Source organism: Pinus tabuliformis, chromosome 8 (assembly GCF_031772625.1).
Source record: "Pinus tabuliformis cultivar Carrire ecotype Pingquan chromosome 8, CPIR1, whole genome shotgun sequence".
In the NCBI taxonomy this organism is placed as follows: Eukaryota; Viridiplantae; Streptophyta; class Pinopsida; order Pinales; family Pinaceae; genus Pinus; species Pinus tabuliformis.
Window position 1 is genome coordinate 1,225,516,930 of NC_142294.1, and position 14,743 is coordinate 1,225,531,672.

Genomic DNA, 14,743 nt, shown 5'->3' on the forward strand with positions numbered 1-14,743 from the left:
TCAAGGGAGAAGGTGGAAGATTCCCAAAGCAAGTTTTGAAAGGTGAGTTATTAGTAGAAGTATGGACCACTCTATGGTAAAATGGTTGAATGTAGATCATATTGTCATCCTAGGTCTTTGTATTCTTTTTGTTGTAACCCATAAAAATTTGATCCAAATTCATATGGACTGCTTATGTGTACCCATTTGTTTGTGGATGGAATACTTTAGATCTATTTAACTTGGTGTACATATTCTCCCATAAAGAATGTCACCAACTTAATAAGAACTTTACCAAGTTCTTTTTTTAGAGGTCACAAGAAATCATGATTTTCATGCCGAGTTTGAAAAGTGGTAATGCAACATCACCCCTTTTCCACTTTAGATTTAAAATTCTGACAATTTCCAACCATGACATAAAAAACCAAATATTTATGAAAAACATGAAAAAACATATTGAAAAGCAAAAGTTGTGATGCAACATCACTTTTTTTTTCATGATTAAGATTCAAACATGGCAATAAAGACCAAATATCATGACTACAAAGATATCAAAAAACACACTAAAATGCAAAAGTGGTGGTGCAACATCACCCCCATTTTCTAGGATTAACATCCAAGCATTTTTCAATCATCCTAGTAAAGACCAATACCATGATTATGAAAAACCCTAGAAACCAACACTTAAAGTTCACCTACCATTTCTCTCATATTTTTGAATTCCTTTTTCTAAGTGTTTTTCAATTTTTTCTAAATTTTATTTTATTCTTGGGGTGGTATCATTTAAAATAAAAACCATAAATCCAATTATAAATTTAAAAGTAGCATTACACAATTTTTGTTTAATTGTTATTTTTTTAATAATTTATATTAAAAGTTTGAGAAAAAAAGTAAATATTATTTTTTTCAAGGGAGAAAAATGAATTTAAAAAATAACATTTTTATTCTAAAAAGTATTATTATTTTTTTAAGAGATTTTTTCTTTTTAAAAAAGGAAAAAACATTAAAATACAAAATAAAAAATAAAAAAATAAAAATTTTAGCTTTAAAAATTCGAAAGATACCCATAAAAACGTTTAAAATAAAAAATAATAGCAAAAAAAACATAAATTAAAACAAGTGTAATATGAGCGTTGTTGATTAGTACCTCCATCTGTTGTAAAAAGTGTGTGTATATATATATATATATATATATATATATATATATATATATATATATATATATAGATATAGATATATATATATCTATATATATATTTATCAAACATATAAAGTTAGTACCTAAAACACTTTTTAAAATTTTATTAACTTCAAATCAATATAGTAATGAATGGATTTTATTAAAATTATAAAAATATACAATGTTTATAGTTATTAACAATTTACTATGTGAGCATTTTAACATATTTTGAAATTCCTTTGCGCTAGTAGACATATGGTGAAAATAAATATAATTAGGAATTCCTTTACAACATAATGCCATGTGGATAGTTGTCCACCATTTTTTATATAAATACTTCCATGTGGATTATTGGCCACCATAATTTAACAAATTATTTGCATAAAACATGGTGGGAAACTATCACATGGCATTGTGTTGTGCAAAGTTACAACACTTAACCAATATAATTTTTTTTTTAGATTTTTATTTTTTTTAATATAATTTTTATATCTCATAATTCTATTCAAAACCACATAAAAATAGCCATCAACCAATTAGAAAATTAAAAGTTATTTTTTTAATTTTCAAAATATTCAGTTTAACATTTAATTTTTTCAAATATTTAATAAAATTCATAGAATCTATTTAAAAATGTCAAAACTAATTGAAAGTCAAAGATTTTTGACCAAAATAAAAAACAATATACTTTTTTTTAATTTTTCCAAATATGTGTTTTCTTTTTTTAAGAAATTATTTTGATGTTGTATTTTTTTTTAGGGGAAGATGCCTTTGCATTGCAATACAAAATATTTACATAAGATAATATTGAATTAATCTCTTTGGCTTTCCACGTTGGACACCAAACTAAATATAGTAAAGAAAAGAGTCCAAAAATAGCAAAATTAAATGATTCTCCAAGGTTAACATGGACCCAAAATAGTTGGTTCCCCACCTAGGGGGAAATTAACAACAAAAGAAAAAAAGAGTAGCCCTATTACACTGCAAATTTCGAGCAAACACGAAAATTAAACTAGATAGAGAGTTAAATATAAACATGACTAAAGCCCCAAGGGCGAGATGGAGAAGTAAGAACTGAGCTGAAATTGCGAGGAACTAGAGCATTAGGATGACAATGAAGTATCCATGTTGATAGGTTATTCCTCAACCTTGCATAGTGGAGGAATTAGAGAGCTAGGTGGAGAAGTCATCTCCTTCCTACTTGGTCGACCTTCCATGTCAAGCATTAGGCTCTAAGTTCATCTAAGTTGTACAAAGGATTGACCCAAGACTGTCTCTTATCCACCATAATTTTTCCTAGCAACAACTTGACATGACAATATAAATGAATAGTATGCATATAGTGACTTTGATAGCCTTACAAATTAATTGTATTGGGAAACTAAGGTGCAATGGTAGAAATGAAGTTTGAATCAAGAGTGACATGTATTCATGTCAAATTTCTTCCTCCATGAGATGAATTTCCTCCTGTATGTCTAGGGGCATGTTGACATGGAAGCTATTGGCCAAAGATTTTGCTTGAAGGTGCACCCTAGAATTTCTTGAAGTGTCATGATCATTATTGTTTCATTGAAATGCATTCTTTGACATGTCATGGTTATCATAGCTAGCGAGACATCACTTAGACTAGGCCTGCGATAAGGGGTGAGCTACATGAGGTGGCCATGAAATAAAGATGCCATAACAATTTTCTAGTAAGGTTTCACCAACGCCAAACTAAGGACCATATCCCCTCCATATGAAGAGGTTGAAATTGAAGGGGGAAAATTCAACAATAAGGATGGGAGGAAACCCACCCAAGCAACCAGGAAAGGGTCTAGGAACATGATGGGTGAGGACAAGAGTATAAGGAAGTGACAGAGGAGAATGCAAAGGTCGAGCCGCTAGATAAGGACATAGAACATGCTAAAGAGGTTACATATGTTGTAGATGCATATACCACAAGCTTGTCAATTGGCCTCAACCTCCCTTCTAGGGAGATGAGGCCCCATAAATGCCCCTTGAGTGAATGAATGAAGTTTGAAAGGAAAGGCAGTTGGTGTGTTAAGTCCCAACCCCATTTAAATCACAACAGGACATGCTGATTGCTTTTTTCTTTTTTAATTAATGTGTGTGTGTATATATATATATATCCCATTTTACTTTATTTGCTATATATATACATATATATATCTATATATATATGTATATATAGCAAATAAAGTAAAATGGGATATATATATATATATATATATATATATATATATATATATATATATATATATATATATATATATATATATATATATATATATATATATATATATATATATATATGTTGCATTTTAGTGTTTTTTTATTTCTTAATTTGTTTTAAAAATTGCTTTAAATTTTTTGTTTTTAATCTTCTTTTATTGATTAAAAAAATTGGTTTGGAAAGCCATTTTTTAAAAATGATTTAATTTGTAATTTTCATGTTTTTAATTGAAAATTTTAAAAATTTTGCATTACATCAATTTTTTAAAGGTTGTTTTTCATGATTTTGTATAAACTAATGATGGTTTTATAAGTTATAGTTTAAAAAAATATTGCAATTTTAGTGCACCATTGAAGATGGGTCATGTTCTCTTAGTCTAATATCTTGAAAGAGCTATACTTTTAGCCTAAAAAATTTCTCATAGTTTCTTTGATTTATGTGTTGATATTTAAGTTTTTTTAATCATGATATTTGGATTATAATGCCATGGTTGACAAATATCAAAATTTTAAGGTTTTTTTAAGTCACTCTATTTAACTTTAATTCCACGGTTGACAAATGTTAAAATTTTAAGGTTTTTTGAAGTCATGCTATTTGATCTTTAACAACATGGTTGGAAATTGTTGAAATTTTAAGGTTTTCCATGATCAGGATTTTCATTTTTAATTCCATGGCTAAAAAATGTTGTAATTTTAATCCTAGAAAAATAAGGGTGATGCAACATCAACACTTTTTCATTTCAGGTGTTTTTCCATGCTTTTTGCGTAAAACACGAGTTTTTTGGGCTAGATTTCTCGTTTTGATGTTATAGTTCTCATTAAGTTGGTAACATTGTTCATAATGTAGTCTAAAAGGAATTAATAAGTTTGGTATCCTTGTTTGAGATAATGTTCCTTGGCATTACAAAGTGCACCTAGACCTCCTCAAGGAACATGCTTATTGCTTCTTTTCCTTTAATGGTATTTTTACAAGGTGTTAGTGTGAAATTTCTTGGAAGGTGTACCGAAAATAATTCACTGAAGTCACTAGGTGATAAGTGACCCTAACAACAAGTTGATGGATGCTACCATCTTGGATCTGAAAAACAAATAGAGAACTTGTAGTAAAAGAAGATATAATCCAAAACATAAAGCAACAATATAAAGTATCAGTATAATAACCCAATCAGAAAGACTATTTTAAATGAATAAATCTTTTTTTCATGACACCTGGTAAAGGAGATCTACAGATTGGTCTGTAAGTCCCTCTCTGTGGGATGGGTCCTTTGATATCCTTGATGCTTCAGAAACTGATTCTCTCTCTCAATATGTGAAAAACCCAAACAAAAGTGAAGAACTCAAAATGTGAGCTCAAGAAAAATGACGATAATGTTGATGATGATTATGATCATGGTGAAGAATGAATGAAAAGCCCTTCGTTTTATAGCAAAGTATAGAGTTAATCTCGAATTGGAGAATAATAAAATATTATTAATGAAATTCAGATCTAACTACTTGGAATACTTTGTTATATTTATTGGAGAGGGAAAATGTATTTAAAATGGTTAAATACCTTTATTTCGAAATAATTAACAAATAAATGATTTATTAATTATTTCGCGAGAAATAAGAAAGCTGTGAAATCAAAATAATGACTAAATATTGATTTAATAATTATTCTAATAATATAAATAAGAAAATTTAAATAATAGTGATTTATTTAAATATTCCTAAGGGATTTAGTCAATTGTGATAAGGAAAAATTATTTAAATAATGATTTAATAATTGTTGAGCCTCAAACCTGCACCTCCATATACACCCTCTCAGCCTTCCTTTTCCACTTATTGCATCCACCCAGCTGCTAAATGATTGCATTATAGTTTAGAAAGAGTTCTTTACATGGTTTTCTGACTATACTTATGACTGTTGTTTGGTTTAGTTTTTTTGTTCATGCAGCTGCGGAAACTTGTCAATTTCCGCAGCCAGCACAGGTTTCCGCAGCCAGCACAGGATTCCGCAGCTATTTTGTTAAAAGCTGTGCTACAGGTGTCTTATGAAGAAACGAGCCACATAGGCAAGCTCCAGGCGACGAATACATGGAACCTGTCCCTTCGAAGCAGCCAAATTATCCATGGAAGGTCACGGTCAACGGAGGTCTAAGGAAGAGCCAACCAAAGAGTTCAGCGATGGCACGTCTCTGTTTTGAGCACGTGAACGTTACATGGCACAGTCCTCAGCTCACGAAGACACCAGCACACCTGGAGATCACTTCTGTAACCGGAATCTAACAGCAACCACTCCAGAGATTTAATAAACATGATGACAATTACGCTAGATCTCGGCTAAAGGGATCTACGTGTCTTTGTCAATACAGTCAATAGCGTAGGAGTTAGTTAGCTAGTCTCAACATTTTGTCATTATAAATAACGCGTCGATGAATGCTGTAAAGGAGTTTTTTTCTTGATATGTAAATTCTGAACTATTGTGTTGCCACCCCACTGTTTATACATATTGCTGTTTTAATACATGAGGAGACTTTTCTGAGCTTATTCGTGTGATTACTTGTGACCGGCCGAAGTGGCAGAGGGCCCCTGCGCGCTGAAGCCTTGTAAAGTTGTCATTTGGTTTTATTATGTTTTTGTATCATTAGCTTGTACATAACATACTTTTGATGTTTCTTAACTCACTGCTGCTTAGATTTTCATCTCTGTTTTCTTATAATTGTCAACTGATCAGTGCTTTTCTGCAGGTTTTCTTAGGCAGCCCGGGCAAATTTTCATCTTTTTGATAACTATTGGCATATGAGATCATCTTGTCCTTCCTGCTAACTTTCATTTTCTGAAGTTCTTTCATTTTCTGAAGTTTAATTTCAGCACTGTCTTTTCCAAGTTGTGATTTGCTTACTTATTTTCTTTGTTATTTGGATATCGTACTGCTCATCAATTTATGGTTTCTTTATATAGTGAAGTGTCTCTATTAGCAAGAAATCAGAATATCACTAACTGTAGTGTGATTTAGTTATCATATTGCTTAAACTTATTCATGATTGCTTCCCACAAGGTAGATTGAGCTGAAGGGTAAAGGATCAGAAGAGTTGAAGTAGTGTGATTAGTTTCTTTTCTGCAATTTAATTTCTTGCAATTTAGTTATCATATTTCTCAAACTTATTCATGGTTGCTTCCCAGAAGGTAGATTGAGCTGAAGGGTAAAGGACCAGAAGAGTTAAAGTAGTGTGACTAGTTTCTTTTATGCAATTTAATTTCTTGCCATTTAGATAGCATATTGCTTGACTTATTCATGATTACTTCCCACAAGGTAGATTGAGCTGAAGGGTAAAGGATCTGAAGAGTTTGAGTAGTGTGAATTAGTTGCTTTTCTTTTGGTTTGAGTTGCTTTAAGTTCAATTTTTACTTTCTTTTCATTCAGCAGCAAGGATACTGGGCCATTGTCACTAGTTCACTTTTTGATGCATTTACTTTCTCTTAAGAATTGATTTCAGTTTAGCTTTCTTCTTGAGCACTTTCAAGTTTGAGGAAATCACTGTAGAAACCACCATCACTGTCCATACTTGATACTTCACTTTCACTCTCACCATCACACATTAGGGAAAGATAAATCCAAAAATAAACTAAAAAAACTCAAAAACGACAAAAGATTAAAGAAATGGTTATCTAGTACATATAGTACACTTCACTTCGTCAGTTTACGAACCCCGGGTTGACATTATAAATAGCAATTTAGATCACACTAAATTGACCAAACATTTTGGCGCTGTTGCCGGGGAAGTGAAATTAGGTAGCCAATTTCTAAAAAAAAAAAAACAAGAAAATTTCAAGGAAGGAAAATTGATAACCTCTCAAAGTATGCTCTCCTCTTGCACTTAGTGTGATCTGGAGGATCAGAAAAGAGAAATTTATTGGTTTAATAGTTTCTTGAGTATGCTCTCTTCTTGCACCTAGAGTGACCTGGAAGATCAAAAAGAGAATTATTAGCCCGACTTGAAGAAAAATAAAAAAATGACATGCATAGAGCAAGAGATTCTAGGGGAAGGTTTTTAGCTAGAGCCAAGAGTTCGATTTTTACAACTCCATCTACTTCAAGGAATAGACAAGAGACACCTCCATCATCTCCAACTTACACTCCTAGCCCTAGGATTCCTGGAATTCAAGAGGCAGGAGTCGACTCTCCCACACCTTCCATCGAATCTGAATTAGAGAGACAAATTGTAATTGAAGAAGTAGAATCATCTGAAGAAGAAGAGGGAGAAATTCCTTCTCGTTCACCCTTAGTAGAAGAACTAGAAGACTCTGAAGTCTCCAGGGAAACTACCATGACAGAGGAAGGAGCAACTGGATTTGGTAGAGGTAGAGGTAGAGGAGGAGGAGGAAACAATGGAGGAGGTAGAGGTAACATTGGGGGAAATAGGGATGGAGATAACTCATTCAGATTTCCTATATTCGATGAGGACTCCCGAGCCACAATGAAAAACATCTCACCATCTGTCCTCCCAAACTTCCATGGGTTAAGGAATGAGGACCCTGAAACATTTCTATTTGAGTTTGAGGTCGTGTGTCGAACTTATGATTATCTGGAAGACTCTCAAAAACTCAAACTGTTTCCTTCAACATTGAAAGGAGCAGCCTTGAAATGGTTCATGGGATTACTCACTCAATCCATTAGGACTTGGAATGATATGAAACAAACATTTTTGGATAGGTACCTGGACTATTGTATGCCCACCAATTACAAGGATGAGGTATTCAAAATGGTGCAAAGAGAAGATGAAAACTTGGAGGATTTACTTGAAAGATTTCAATACAACCTAAAAAGAGCAAAAATGAGTAACCTAGATGAGGAGACCTTGAAAGCCCTTCTATTAAAAGCCATTAGAGATGAATGGATAGATATTTTGAACATGATGGGAAAAGGAGACATATCTCAACTTCCACTTCATGATATAGCAGAGTTATGTGTCCATCTCTCAAGGGGGAAATCTAAAACTCAAAAAGGGCCTAGAGATCCTTCTCTCATCAGAGCAAACAAATCTGCAACTGGATCAGTAAGTAGGGCTGAGATTGGCAACATGCTTGATGAATTCAAAACTGACACCTTAGGGAGTCTTAGTGAGCAACTAGACACCCTTAAGATTCACAATAAGCAGAAAGCAGAAGCTGAGGCTTTGGCCATCTTTTGCCCAAAGTGTAGGAAGAAACATGCTCTAAGGGAATGTCCCTTGGATGCAAAAGTTGTAGAAACATGTGTAATTTTTTCAGAGAATCATGAGACCAAGGATTGTCCTTCAATTCCTGGGCTCAAAGCTGTCTTTCAAGAAGATCCAAATACAATGGAATCTCTTTGTTTTGTTGCAAGGAGACCTTGGCAGGGGCAACAAAATCAAGGGTTTAGCAACTCTATGAATTTTCAACCCCCACCAAATTGGAATCCTTGGCAACAACCTTGGTCCAACCTCAAAATCCTTTTCAATCATGGGTACAAGGTATGCAAAATCCTTATGGGAGATTTGCTCAATTTTATCAATATCCCCCATCTTTTCAAAACCAACAAGCTCCACAACTTCCAAATCAAAATCCACAACTATCATTGCAATTTCCACAACAACAACAACCTTCTCAACAGAATCCAAATTCTCAACTCTTGCTTCCATTCCAACAAAAGTCAAATCAACTTCCTTCTCAGCCATTTCCAAACCCCAATAACAAAAACCCTCAAAATGCTTACATGATGGAAGGTCAACAATTTCCTGCCTATATGATTGTTCCTCTCAATGATGTACAACTCAGATCAGGTAGAGTCCTAGATAAGCCTTCTATAAATGCTCAAAAGCAAAGCATTTTTGAGGAAGATTCTCTTGAAGCCAATAAGGGTTCTGAAGAATCTCTTCAAAACCCAAGTACTCAAAAAGAAAAAGAAAAAGAGTTAACCCCCACAACTCCTATAGTTGAGCAACCTGCATCTTCATCCACACCTCCTTTTCCTGAAAGATTACAAATTGACAAAGGGGTGGAAAAACAAATCTTGTTGCCTGACTATGATTTTCTAGATGAATTGAAGAATGTCTGTATCAAGATTCCCTTGTTACAAGCCATTAAAGAGATTCCTATTCTAGCAAAAACAATAAAGGATTTGAGTCTTAAAAGACCAGGAAGGAAACCAAGAGATACAAGAAGAATCCACCTGGTAGGGAAAATTGCAGATATCATGATGGGAAAAATTACTATGCATAAATATGTAGATCTCGGTAGTCCAATTGTCAAAACACATATCAATGGGGTATAAATACCAAATACTTTGATTGATTTAGGGGCTGCTATCAACATCATGAGTAGACAGACTATGGAACAGCTAAAACTTCCTAATCTTCTTTTTACACCTACTTTATTGCAACTTGCAGATCGATCAATTATTAAACCAGATGGTGTATTAGAAGATATTTCAGTCTCCTTAGACTCATGGGAATATCAGTGGATTTCATGATTTTAACTCCCAAGAGTAATCTAGGAGGACATCCTCTCATCTTAGGAAGACCTTGGCTAGCCACAGCTGATGCTTTTATCAGTTGTAGGTCTGGGGATATGTATATTTCTGATGGTAATTCGACAAAGAAGTTCAATCTGTATCCTCCATCAAAAGCAATTACAGAAATAGGAGATAATGAGTGGGTTGATGATGAAGATACTATACAACCTGTCTTTACCATTTCTGAGATCAGTGAAGATAGTCAAATTCTGAACACATTAGAAAACTTTGAACCATATTCAGAATATGACCACACACAATTTCAGTTGGATTCTGACATTGAGTGTCTATCATCTAGACAAATGTCTCTTTTCTCAATGGAAGAGTTTGGTAGTTCTGCCATTGAGATTTTTCCAGGAAAAACATTGAATATCAACAAAAACTTGGAAAAATCACAACAGGAAGAGCTAACCAAAACCTTGCAAAAACATTCTACTGCATTTGCATGGGAGTATACTGACATGAAAGGTATTGACCCTAAGACTTGCATTCATCACATCTACATTGAGGAAAACAGTAGACCAATCAGACAACCTCAAAGAAGGATGAATCCAAACCTTAGGGAGATAGTGAAAGAAGAGCTCCAAAAGTTACTTAATGTAAACTTCATTTACCCAATTTCAGATAGCCGGTGGGTTTCTCCTTTGGTTATAGTACCTAAAAAGAATGGTAAATGGAGGTTTTGCATTGATTACAGAGAATTAAACAAAGCAACTTTGAAGGATCACTTTCCTTTACCCTTTATTGATCGGGTATTAGATACTTTAGCAGGCAAAAAGTATTTCTCATTCTTGGATGGTTTTAGTGGTTACAATTAGATTCAGGTAGCACCTGAAGATCAGGACAAGACCACATTTACTTGTCCATGGGGAACTTTTGCTTACCGAGTACTTCCTTTTGGATTATGTAATGCACCTGCAACATTTCAAAGGGCAGTACTAGGAATCTTTTCTGATCTAATTCATGATTGTGTAGAGGTTTATATGGATGATTTTACAGTTTATGGTAATTCATTTGAAGAGGCATTAGAGAATTTGGAAAAAGTCCTTATAAGATGTAAAGAAACAAACCTTTCATTAAGTCATGAGAAATGCTTTATGATGTTTACTGAAGGGATTGTTTTAGGACATCATATTTCAGGAGATGGGATTAAAGTTGATAGATCAAAAGTTGAAGTCATCTCCAAGTTGCCTATTCCAAATTGTCAAAAAGATGTTAGAAGTTTTCTTGGATTTACTGGATATTATAGAAGATTTATTGAAAACTTCACCAAAATAGCATCTCCACTCTTCAAATTACTTACAAAAGACTGTGAATTCAAGTGGGATCCTGATTGTCAATCTGCATTTGAAACTTTGAAAACAAGAATATCTGAAACACCCATTTTGAGAGGGCCAAATTGGAAACTTCCTTTCCATATTTCTACAGATGCTTCAGATACAGCTCTAGGAGCTGTGTTGGGTCAAAAGGATTTAGTTTCTTATGCCATTTACTACACCAGTAAAAATTTGACTCCCACTGAGTTAAATTATACTGTGACTGAAAAAGAGTTCTTAGCTGTTGTTCATGCAATCAACAAGTTTAGACATTATATAACAGGCTATGAAACTTTTGTCCATACTAATCATTCTGCAATTAGATATCTCATGAACAAACCTGTTACTAATGGCATAGTTACAAGATGGCTTTTACTTTTACAAGAATTCAATATTACTGTGTTAGATAGACTAGGGAAACAAAATACAGTAGTTGATTTCTTGTCTAGAATCCAAAATACTAACGAAGATTCTCCTGTAGAGGATAAGTTTCCAGATGAATATTTATTTGCAGTAACTACTAAAACTCCTTGGTATGCAGATATTACTAACTATTTGGTTACAGGGAAGCTACCTCCACACTTATTTCCTATTGAGAAAAGGAAAATTATTCAGGAGAGTTCAAATTATTCATGGATTTCTAATGAATTGTTTAAAACAGGGCTAGATTGTGTGATTAGAAGATGTGTTCGGGAAGATGAAATGCCTGACACCCTCAAGGCATGTCATGATGAACCATGCGGTGGACACTTTGCTGACAAGAGGACGGCCTATAAAATCCTTTCTTTAGGATATTATTGGCCTTCTCTCTTTAAAGATGCAAAACAATATGTTAGAAGGTGTGACAGCTGCCAGAGAGTTGGGAGACCGACTCTTTCAAATGAAATGCCATTACAGCCACAGGTACTCATCGAACCCTTTGAAAAATGGGCTTTAGATTTCATTGGACCCATTAATCCACCATCTAGACAAAAGAAATATATATTGGTTTGCACTGATTATGTCACTAAATGGGTAGAAGCCAAGGCATTGCCTTCTGCCACTGAAAATTCAGTTGTTCAATTTCTTTTTGAGGATATTTTTACTCGTTTTGGTGTCCCAAGAGAAATTGTGACAGATCAGGGAAGTCAATTTACATCTAACTTGATGGGGAAGCTGATGGAAGAATACAAAATCAAGCACAGAAAATCTACCCCTTACCATCCTCAAGCAAATGGTCAAGTGGAATCCACAAACAAAGTTCTTGAGAGCATCATCACCAAAACTGTTCATCTCCACAGAAGGGATTGGGCAGAAAGGCTTCCTGAAGCCTTATGGGCCTACAGAACTACATGGAGGAACACAACAGGACATTCTCCCTATGAACTTGTTTATGGGAAAGAAGTGTTGCTCCCCATTGATTTTCAAGTCAAGACTTTCAAGATGGCAGTCCAGTTGGGGATGAATCTATCAGAAGCCCAAAAGCACAGAATGGAGCAGCTGAATGAGCTAGATGAGATCAAACAAGATGCAATTTTAAGGACTGATCTAGTTCAACATCAAAGAACTAAGTGGCATGACAGATATATTAAAGAGAGAAAGTTTCAAGAGGGAGATTGGGCTTTACTGTTTGATTCCAAGTTTAAAGACTTCAAAGGGAAGTTTCAGACTCATTGGCTTGGGCCATATGAGATTGATAAAGTCTTTAACAATGGAGCAGTAAGAATCAAGACCATTGATGAACATCAGACTCCTGTTATTGTGAATGGCCACCGATTGAAAATTTATCATAAGCCACTTTCAAAAGAGGAGTTTGTCAAAATGTTCCAAGAGAATTCTGCAATAAGGTTGGTGGAGAAGAATCCTTCTCTTCCACCAGCCTAATCTTTGTTTCTTTCAGTTTTTGAAAAAAAAAAAAAAAATGTGTATAAGCCTGAAAACCAATCCCAAATTGGCGGTCTTATGAAGAAAATATAGAGTGAAAATCAGGGATACTTGACTCTCTATATTTTCCAAAAAAAATCTCCTCTCCTTCTCTTTCCATCTTCACTTCATCTCACTTGTAATTTCACTTCACCTCCATCTCATTTTCATCTCCATTCCACTTCATTCCACTTCATTTTCACTTTCACTCATTCCATTTCACTCCATCAATAAAAGTCCCCTTTAGGACTATTTTCATTCAATTAGTTCTTTTCTAACTATCTTTGTGCAGACAAGGGGGTGCTGTCTCAGTTTCCGCAGCTGGGAACAGTTTCCGCAGCCAGAAGCAGTTTCCGCAGCCAGAAACGATTTCCGCAGCCAGCATCACTCTGTTTTCAAAAATACAATCAACCGTTAGTGCCATAATCATGAAATGCAGGTGTAATTGAGCTAAAGACATGGGGCATCTCAAGATATCAAAGAAGAGCAACTGGTTAGAAGCCTTGAGCAAGAATTGACAAAGCTTCCAAAGGTATGATAAAAAATCTTTATCAAATAACGATTCAAGTCATAATTACGTATAGTTATTAAACCATAACAGGCTCTCCTATGTGCAATGATTTGATATATTAGCCCACTATCACTCTTATTCCGCAATGTCACTCCACACACCTCGCATTTATCTCCCTAACGGTCTCATGATTACTCCGAGTTTGAACTCAAATGTGACTGCACTTCTAGTTATTACCCGTACTCTTGAGACGTGACCTATTGTGCTACGGCTCTTCCCAGCTGTAATTTCCGCAGCCGTCTGTTGAGACGTGTAAGATCTCATACACAGTCATCCGACTCGAAGGAATCTTGCGTTACTCCATCGCTTATCACTCCACTCATACTCCACTTATATCATACTCTTTGCATGCGTCCACATTTCATTTTATGAACTCGTTTACCGCTGTTCGCTCACTGTTCTCTATTTCCAACTGCCGTCACTACAGTTTGATCTAAACCCTGACTACCGTCATTACAGTCTATCCAAAACCCTGAACAAAGCTATTTTTTTCCTCTTAACCCTCACACGTAGAAGAACTCTCAGTGGAATTTAAAACAAAGAATGGGAAAATTACTGAGAGCTGAGCCGGAAGGATCGAAATACTTGGAGGGTTATCCGCAAGTTAAGGAACTGCTGAAGAAAGTCAAATGGCTACGGTTTATCCAGAAGTTTAAGGGCTATAACAAGGAAGTGACCAAAGGTTTTGCAAGGTCCTTTAATGGACAAACAGTGGAGGTTGGAGACTTGAAATTTACAGTGACCGAGGCCACAATAGTAGCTGCCACGGGCCTACCTCAAGAAGGTGAAAGGTGGTTTAAAAATAGAAGTGTGGAAGATCAAATATGGAGAACAATGCTACAAAACCAAGGTATGGATACCACTGTATTCACAAGAGGCATCCCTGTTAATGTATTAAAAGAGGAATGGTCTAGTCTATTGTTAGTCATTCAGAAATTTATCACATGTGAAGGTCGTTTTGGCTCTATGCATATGTATCATGTCAGACTGATGATGAATTTCATGGACGGTCACACTCTTAATTTGCCTCATTTTCTGCTATC